The following is a 10039-nucleotide window of genomic DNA, read 5'->3' on the forward strand; positions in this document are numbered from 1 at the left end:
TCCTCTTGATCAGACACCATCTTGCACATGGCCAGTAGAAAAAAATATATAGTTCTTATTCTGAATGGCTAAACAGTTGCTTAAAATTGACACCTCAAATCTTCATTTGCTGTTATTGCAAAAATGTCACAATACTGGGGCACCTGGGTGGCTCAGTCAGTTAAGCATCTGACTTTTGATTTCAGCTCAGGTCATGATCCCTCAGCTTGTGAGAAAAGCCTTCATCGGGCTCTGCACTAACAGTGCAGAGCCTGTTTCAGATTCTCTCTCTCTCTCTCTCTCTCTCTCTCAAAATAAATAAATTCACATTAAAAAGATGTCACAATACTAAGCTAGAGAAGCCAATTGCCTCATTGCTGTAACTACAATTGACAAGAAGGTGATTTTCAGAATAAAAGCTGCCAAATATCACGAATCTACTCTCTGTCCTGAGTAGAGCACTTTACTAATGTTAACCTTACAACAAATCTAGTTAGGTAATTGTTAGTATCTCCGTTGTGTAGCTGAGCAAACTGAGGTAATACAAATCATCCAGCTCAAATAGTCATTTTTCAAATGAATAATTATTACCAGAGATGTGGCATGCAGTGAATTTGGAGACCTGAATAGGAATCACCAGAACACAGTTTCCATCCCAGGTCTGCCGTCTTTGTTGCTTCTACATCAAAGTGGTCACAGGAACAATGATCTGCCCCCCCACATGACCCTCTGAAAAATTTAAAAGATGGCCATTGTGGAGAAAACTGTGCAAATATCTACAGAGAAGGATAAAATGGATCTAGGTCTTTCCTCAGCCCATGCCTCAAACACATACAAGTGTTTCCTACCTCTCAGTTTTACCATCATTTTGATCAGAGAAACAGCAATGAGGTAGTCCTCCCTGGGTCTGAAATATCTAATCCATAAGGTAATTCATAGATTTTCTACAGGCCTTTGTCTCATGACATGCATGATACAAGGGAAGCTATGTAATAAACAGATGATGACCTCACAATGATAATTACTAGGCCCCAGATAGATGTAAACATGGCAGACCTGGTTCAGATTGGGAGGAATCAACGAAGTATTAGCTGCCCTTAAATGAAATGAAGCTTAAGACTTGCCATATGAAAGAAAACAGTGGGTACTGGATAGACTACATGAGTCAATAGTTTCCAGCTATTCAATAAAGGACTTTCAAGTTACATTGTCACCTTGCACGATTGTTACATTGAGAGGAGAAGAATTGTCTGTATTTCTTGGATTCTCGAGGGCTGGGAGTTGAGCCACAAGCCAAAGAAAAAGAGAGAATTCAGGTTCTGATAAATCCCAGCCACATGGGAAAGTCCAACTCTTCTGGTTTTATGCTGAGTATGAAGAGAGAGAGATGGAGAAGCAAACAGTCAGAAACATATGCACTGGCTTCCCTCCAGGTTGAAATCCCACAGGGACTGTGCCTAATGGTAACCTTCCAGTTAGCACAAGGATTCATGAGACCACTGGGGGCTAGCAAACTACTTTCTAGATCATAGCTTGAGGGACACTGCATTGCTTTAGAGAAGCCCTGCATTTAGCTTGTCACCAAGTCCAAAATGGGGAGGGATTAATGGTACAGCATGGGTGGAGAGAATTCTCCAAATATAGTACCTGAGGCTGCATATTTGATTCATTATGGTTGGTGTGAGGTAAGGAGGAGACGTAGAAGATGTGTGCATCCTGATGAGGGGACATGGAGCTACTGAGAACATTGGTGAATCAACTGGATCTGGACTTCAAACAAAGAGATTATGGAGAATCGGGACTTTTCAATAAGACTTCAGCTTCAGGGGACAACATTCCCCTTGGAAGGCCAGACAAGGTCAGCCATGACCCAGCACATGCCTCCTAGCGTCTCAAGAACCAGCTGAATCATACAGTCCATGGCAGAGGCCAGCAAGAACCCAGAGGAAGCACAGACATTTCTAAAAATGCCTCTAAGGACTTCTCTCCCAACATCTGAAGACTCATAAACTTCCCCTTCCCCCCCAAAAAAGCAATCACTACCATCTTAAGAGAAACAAAACAATAATGAGAGCTGGGTCATTTTCTGGAAAAATACTGAGTTACCTCAAACACACAATGCAAACAGAAACAGGGATGGATAGCCAACAAGTGTATGGGATGGAAGGGAGGACAGGGTGTTTCTTATTAACATTAGATCAGTTGCAGAGAAATAAAATGACGCTGTCTCTGCATACATGGATTGAACCATGTGCAGGTGCACACCTACTACAGACGCCACTGAACCCCGGCTGCTTCCAGCATCACCTAGGTCCAAGTGCTTCCCATCATGTTCTAACTTCTTCACTCATTTGTTACTGTTTCATGTACTTCAAATCATCTACCTATATTCCTTCTTATGGCCAAGGAAAACTCTTCAAGTAATTATGTTCAGATCAGCTACATGGGTGGTAAATATTTTGAGTACTTGATTTATCAAAAAAATATTTTTTGAGAGAGAGAGAGAATCTTAAGCAGACTCCATACTCAGCATGGAGACAGACATGGGGCTCACGTGAAAGCCTTTGTGTGATCTGAACCTAAATCAAGAGTCAGACACTCAACCAACTGCCACCTGGGTGCCCTTCAAAAATATCTTTAATTGAAAGTTTGGCTGGAGAGATGTATTCAGAATTTGAAGTTTATCCTTTTCTTAAAAAAAAAAGAGGATTTCTTCATTCTTGATGGTAAAAAGTCTAATGTCAAGTGCTTCTCCCTATATCTCAAGTAACCTGCTTTTAAAATACAGAAATGTTTATATTATTTTTTGTATCATTGAAGTTTTCTACTGTAACTTGCTTGCCTCTAGGTTGGATCTGTTTTCTCAGTATCTTGTTTATACTTGCAAGACTGTTCTTTTTCACTCCTGAGAAACTTCCTCTATTGTCCACTGGTTTCTTCCACTCCATTATCTCTGTCTTCTTTCTGTAATGCCTCATGGGTGAACATTTAACTCCTTATTGCTCAGCTGTCTGCATTTTTATTAGTTTTTGTGTAGTGAAAATTGGATACAACCTATATTCCTAGTGATAGGGCATTGATTAATGATATCATTCCCCATTTGTTGGTGACACATGAAGTAACTTTTAAAATGATAATTTACAAGCAGATCTAGATGGGCATGCCATTTAAGCAACAACAACCACAACAACAAAATTAAACCACCAGTGGATTAGAAGAAAGCCTCCAGAAAAAGGAAGTTATAATACCAGATAAGGGAAGAGTTTTCCGAATATAATACATAACTCAGAACCATTAAGGATAAATTGATAAATCTGAAGGCATGAAGTTTTATATGTATTCTGCTCTTTTTGAGAAAATTTACCATGGTCTAATACACATAAAGAAAAGTGCACACAGTGCACAGAGTGATGCCAAGTGAACGACCCGTCTAACCAGCACCCAGATCAAGAAAGAGAACATTACCAATTCCCCAAGGCCACCTCATGTCATCCATCACTCCCCAAGGCAGCCTCTCTCCTGACTGATAATGCCATAGGCGGGACGGTGTGGCTGTTTTCAACTTTATCTCTATTAATATATATTAATTGTATAAAAGTTACATTTATAATAATTAGAGACATGTTTCATATAAAGATATATTATATATTTAATGTATGGATATATACTAAAGAATTAATATATAATTAATATATAAATTATAATTTTTTAATGTTTCTTTTTGAAAGAGAGAGACAGAATCAAGTAGGGGAAGGGCAGAGAGAGAGAGAGAGACAGAGGCATAGAATCTGAAGCAGGCTCCAGGCTGTGAGCTGTGAGCACAGAGCCTGATGCGGGGCTCGAACCCCTGAACCATTAGATCATGACATGAGCTGAAGTCGGATGCTCAACTATTATAGTTATACATGATAATATAATTCTATTACAACGTAATAGAATTATAATATCATATATTATATATATGCTCTTTGTGGCTGGCTTCTTTTGCACAACCTGATGTTCACGAAGTTCACCCACGTTCGTGTGTTCTTGTTCTCGTCACTGTATACTTTCCCACGCGTGGGTCTCCTGTGACCTATGTCCATTCCCCTGTTCAAGGGATGACCTCTTAGACTTTTGTTTCCCATTGTGGGAGATCTCCTGGACTTATCTTCCAGCTCAGGTCTTTAACCCTGGCTTTTCTATTTCTTATTTAGTCAGAAAGTGGATTTCTTTTTTCACATTCATTGAACACATGTTAAGTTTCCAGGGATCCCTTTTTCTCTAATTGCTTATTGTTGTTTTTTGTTAATAATACCTTGCTCTTTGTTTTGTAAATAGAAAAATATAGACAGTATCCATCAGTCTCTCCCTTGAAGGATATTAATAGAACTTTCGAGTTCTTTTTTATTTCCCAATTATTTCTACCTCTTCCACAGAAGGTTGCTCTGAGTTTTGTTTTGTTTTTTCTTTTCTTTTCTTTGATTTTATCTTTTTTTTTTAATCTTGACCCTTCCCTTGTGGGTTTCCTTAACTGGTGATTTTTGCTTGAGAATTCATACTCATGAGTAAAGAGCAAAATCTCCTCTATGGTTGGGTGGGTCTGTCTCTCTCCACAAGCCAGGCAGCTGAAGACAGGTTCTGAGCAAGAGGCAGAGGCTGGTGACCTGCAGACTTCTCTGTGTGGTGCAGGGCTGGTGAGCCCTCTGTAGGCAGAGCCCTGTCGGACCCCTCCCCCAATCCCTGCTAAGTAAGAAGGGCTCTGAGCATATTGGAAGGACTTCTTGGGTGGGGCTTCTTTGTTCTTGATGGACTTATTTCACTCTTTCTAATGGTAATTTTTGCCGAATTCATTTCTGAGCTGGTCAGCTTTTCTCCAGATCTCCCAAACCACAGGAAAATACCTTCCTAGAAAGATCACACAATTTCTTTAGAGACTAGTTCTTGGATTTTGTGTCATTGTCCTATGCTTTAGGTATAAGAAGGAGTGGGAGAAAGGGGGACACCCCAAAAGGGCTCAGCTCTTATAATTTCATTTTTTTAAATTACTAACCCTGGTGATCATTCGTGGCCAGCATTTTGTATTTGATGGCCTCAACCTCAAAGCCTTTTCTGTTCTCCCTGGAGAACACTGTTCTCAATTCAAGCTTTTCAGACTGGTGTTGATCCAGTTCTGTTGCCTCTATCAATCTGGTCATATCTGTCTTATCATTCAGGATTTTTTAAAAATTTTTCTTTTGCTGTTGACTTTTGTCCTTGTCTTCCAGCACTATTGCATTTAAATTATTGTGGTTTTTTTCTTGGCTATATTTACATAGCCAGTGTAGTTAACATACAGTAGTATATTAGTTTCAAATGTACAATATGGTGATTCAGCAATTCTATATCTTAGTGCTCATCAGGATAAGTGTACTCTTAATTCCCTTCACCTATTTCACCCATCCGCCCACTCACCTTTCCTCTGGTAACCATCAGTTTGTTCTCTATAGTTAAGAGTCTGATCCTCTCTAGTTAAGAGTCTGATTCTTTTTTCCCCTTTCTTCATTAACTTTGTTTCTTAAATTCCACATATGGGTGAAATCATATGGCACATGTCTTTCTCTGGCTATTTCATTTAGCGCTATACTCTCTAGATCCATCCATGTCATTGCAAATGGCCAAGAAATATGCTACTGTATATATATACCACTCCCATTGATGGACACTTGGACTGCGTCCATAATTTGGCTACTGTAAATAATGCTGCAATAAACATAGGGGTGCATATAGCCTTTTGAACCAGTGTTTTCACATTCTAGGGTTGTTCTATTTTTAAGTTTTTGAGGAACCTCCATCCTGTCTTCCACAGCAGCTGCGCTTCTTTACCTTCTCACCACCACTTGCAAGAGGCTTCCTCTTCCTCTATATCCTCTACATCCTCACCAACATATGCTATTTCATGTGATATTGGTTTTAACCATTATGACAGGTGTGAGGTGACATTTCATTGTAGTTTTGATTTGCATTTTCCTGATGAGTGATGTTGAGCATCTTTTCATGTGTCTGTTGCCCACTGGGATATCTTCTTGGAAAAAATGTCTGTTCATGTCATCTGTCCATTTTTTAGTTGGATTATTTGATTTTTTGGTGTTGAGTTATAAAAATTCTTTATATATTTTGGATACTAACCCTTCATTGGATATGTCATTTGCAAATACCTTCTCCCATTCAGTAGGATGTCTTTGTTGGTTATTTCCTTTGCTGCCCAGAGGCTTTTTATTTTGATGCAGTCTCAGTAGTTTATTTTTTGCTTGTGTTTCCCTTGCCTCAGGAGACATATCTAGAAAGACGTTGTTATGGTCAATGTCCAAGAAATTACTGCCTATGCTCTCTTCTAAGACTTTTATGGTTTCAAGTCTCACCTTTAGGTCTTTAATCCATTTTGAGTTTATTTTTGTGTACAGTGTCAAAAAAAAAAAGTGGTCCAGTTTCATTCTTTTGTATGTATGTAGCTATCCGGTTTTCCCAACACCATTTGTTGAAGAGATTGTCTTTTTCTCATTGCATATTCTTGCCTCCTTTGTCAAAGATTAATTGACCATAATATTGTGGGTTTATTTCTGGGCTTTTTATTCTGTTCCATTGATCTATGTGTCTATAAATTATTGTTCTTAAAATTTTTTTCCTTTGTCATTTTGGAGGAATTTTGGGAAAAATGAAAATTAGACATGTTGATCTGTCATCTTAAATCAGAAACCAGATGCGCATTTTTGTAGGTCATCCCAGTGGATGTGAGGAGAATGGGTGGGAGAGGAGAAATACAGCTTCAAGAAGACAAGGTTATACTAATCTAGGCATGATATGAGAGGTCCTTAGGTTCAAATGGGGGCAGTCACAAGGTAGAAGAATGGAGAGATTTATTGAGAATTATGCAGGGCACCTGAGTGGCTCAGTTGGGTGGGCATCCAACTTCGGCTCAGGTCATGATCCCACAGTTTATGAGTTTAGTTTGAGCCTAGTGTCGGGCTCTGTGCTAACAGCTCAGAGCCTGAAGCCTGCTTTAGATTCTTTGTCTCTGTCTCTCTCAGCCCTTCCCTCGTGCACACTCTCTCTCTCAAAAATAAATAAACATTAAAGAAAAGAATTATGGAAGTGAAATCAATAGGAACTGGTGAGAAATTAGACATGGGAATTGAGAGGAAAGCTTGAAGATGACCTCTGAAGTTGATGTAACCAGTAGACAATGGCACTCCTGACTGAGCTGGCATTAACAGGGAATGCAGTAGCTATTGTTGCTGATGTTGGTTTGCTAGTATGAAAAGATGGCATTCTAATGCTTGCAAACATTGCTGACTGTAGCCCAAACATTTCACAAACTGAAAAGCTCAAAATGGCCAGGTTCAACGCAGGAGAACAGTCTATGCATTTCCAGAGCCTTACTGATAAGAAGAAACCAGGACTCCCTGGAGACTGCCAGGCAAGCTCGGGAAATGGACATCAACGACTTCCAGAAGGCTCAGACCTTGAACTGTTCCTTGGGCTAGTGAACTGCTTGGACTTTGTCTCTGAAAGAAGTTTTATGGTAAGTTGCATGGATTTTAAGAAGTGGAGTATCTTGTGTAGAAGTTTAATCTTTTTATTCCCTCTGGTAGCCTCCAATATAATTAACTTCATGTCAATAAATGCTATATTTTTATAGCATACAAAATCTGGACTGTTATATTTTGATGCTGTTGGCACCCCATATGGAGGCAGTCTTCAGGGAGGATGCTAATATCTGATTTCAAGTGGGAAGATGGAATTAAGCGTATATTTCCAGAAGCAAGAAAAAGTAGAAAATGAACTCAAAAGAGCTAGTCTCCAAACCCGAAGTCTAAGCCCCCATCACCACATGCTCCCCAGCCCTCTGTTGAGTGCTTACCAACCCCTTAGCTGCTCTGTGATCACTGCAGACTGAAGGGTGACCTGAGAGCAGTTCTTCAGTTCCAGACGTCCCCTAAGTGAAATGCTAAGCACTTGGGGGTATTTTGTAGAAAACTACCAGGGCTTGTTCATATCTTGGGATGCTCAAATTGGGGGCTGAGGTCCTGGAAACTAATGCCTGCCTTTCTTTTCAGCCCTTTCTGGGCTTATAAAGCATCTTCGACTCATAAGGTTATCTTATTTCCTGGGACAGACAGGTGAGGGTACATTTGCTCTGATGAATGGGAAAAGAAGCAGGAGATTTTTAAAAAGCATGCCCGGGGTTTCACATCGAGGAGGTTAGGAAAGCCCCAGACTTCCATATCCCAGTTTTGTACTCAGTGGTACCTCTCAAAAGACTACAGCTCTTCCTCGTGATTTTGTGGCAGCCGCAACCATTCCAGCAGGCCAGGAAGCGGCCTTATTGATATTACTCTCTGCTGAAGGAAAAACAAATAATCTGTTCGGCTCAATCCTTCTAATTTAAAGTTGACTTTGTGTAAATGGGAGGCAGGGAGGCAGTAATCTCGATTTCCGGCTAAGATGTGATGCTACATTTAAAATTGCATTGTAATCACACCGTATTGATGATCTCCAAGTAATGTCCACAAACTAATGAGGTCCGATCTGACATGAAATTCATAACCATTGATCCGGGCTTCCGTTTGCTGTTTGTTTAGGCACACAACAGAGGGTCCAAGAAACAGTTACTCGAGACCGCCCCACCACCAGCTGCCACACTGCTCTGGTTTATCTGTGTGTGAGAAAGAGATGCGTGGTAATGAGGATGTGCAAGGAAGTGTGCGTGCATGCGGGTGTGTGTCTTCCTATGTCCCGGAGGCGTAAGGGGGTATTTAAATGTGCTGCAAGGAAATCTATTTTGAGCTGCCCTTCTCTAAGACTGCCTTCTCTAAAATGAAAAAGGGAGGAAAGAAAAAATAAGCATGTAGGTTTGTTTGAGTTCCCCACAAGCAGAGTCTGACACGGGGGTTGAGAAGCATGTGATTTATGGAGAAAGGGAGTAAGGAGACCAGGATGAGCCAGAGGAAAGAGCTAAGCAAGGAAGTGCTCTTAGCTGGCAATGGGCTTCGGCCTGATCCTCCTGGGAACTCTGGAGCAAGACATGTGTCACACAGCTGACCCTGCTGGGAGGTCCAAGGACTGGCTTTCTTTGCTGCCATGTCAGTCTTTCATTGGCTGCAGACTGTGCTTTACAGGAGATGGGGGTGGGGGGGCACATGACATCTCAGGCAAGATAGCCTTTGCTTAACTGAGGCCCAGTTTTCCAGAGAGGGCAGATATAAGCCCGTAGTAGCAAATACTAATGACAGCTGGGGGACAGGTGCTGGCCCAGCAAAGGGGATCTGGTCATAGCACCATGAGTGTCTATTAGGTATTACATACACTTTCATCTTGTGAAGAACAAACCCAGAGTAAAGTCTGTATCTTCAGTTTTTGATCAGCAGCTATTATCCCAGAGATCAAAGCCACTTTGGGTTGGGTTGGGAACCAATACCAAGGCTAAATGAGGTCTGCATGTCCACTGGTAGCCTCGTGCTATGGTAAAAAGAGTCCAAGACAAAAACCGGTGATACCTGAGGAAGGTCTGTAGCCATGTTAGTTGCATTGTCTCAGTGCCGACTTCCAGGTTTTGATAATGCACTGCAGTTTTGTAAGCTGTTACCTTTGGGAGAAGCTGGGTGATGGGTACACAGGAACTCTCTCTACTATTTTCAGAACTTCCTGTGAGTCCATCATTATTTCAATATAAAGTGTTTTCAAAAGCATAAGATCTGGAGTCAGAATGAGTCTGAGTTGTGGTTCCAGCAGCAATGAGCTATGCTATCCACTCTCATAGCCACTGAAGGGTGCAACTGTGTTTTATTTTTCTATGTATTTCCGGTCATATCTCAGGGCCTGGACCCTAAAGAAATGATGAAATAGAACCCACTCAAAGAGACAATGAATGGATGGATGAATGAGTAGCTGACTCTGAAAACTCCCTAAGTCTCAGCTTTGGCCTCTGCCTCTGGAGTGATGGCAAATATCACATGCAGGCACGTAGAAACAATGCTGTTTGTGACCTGCTGTTGTTCTTTACAGGTCAACTGGACTCAGGGCAGGCTGGTGTGCTCAGCAT

Source organism: Suricata suricatta, chromosome 5, assembly GCF_006229205.1.
Source record: "Suricata suricatta isolate VVHF042 chromosome 5, meerkat_22Aug2017_6uvM2_HiC, whole genome shotgun sequence".
Taxonomy (NCBI): Eukaryota; Metazoa; Chordata; class Mammalia; order Carnivora; family Herpestidae; genus Suricata; species Suricata suricatta.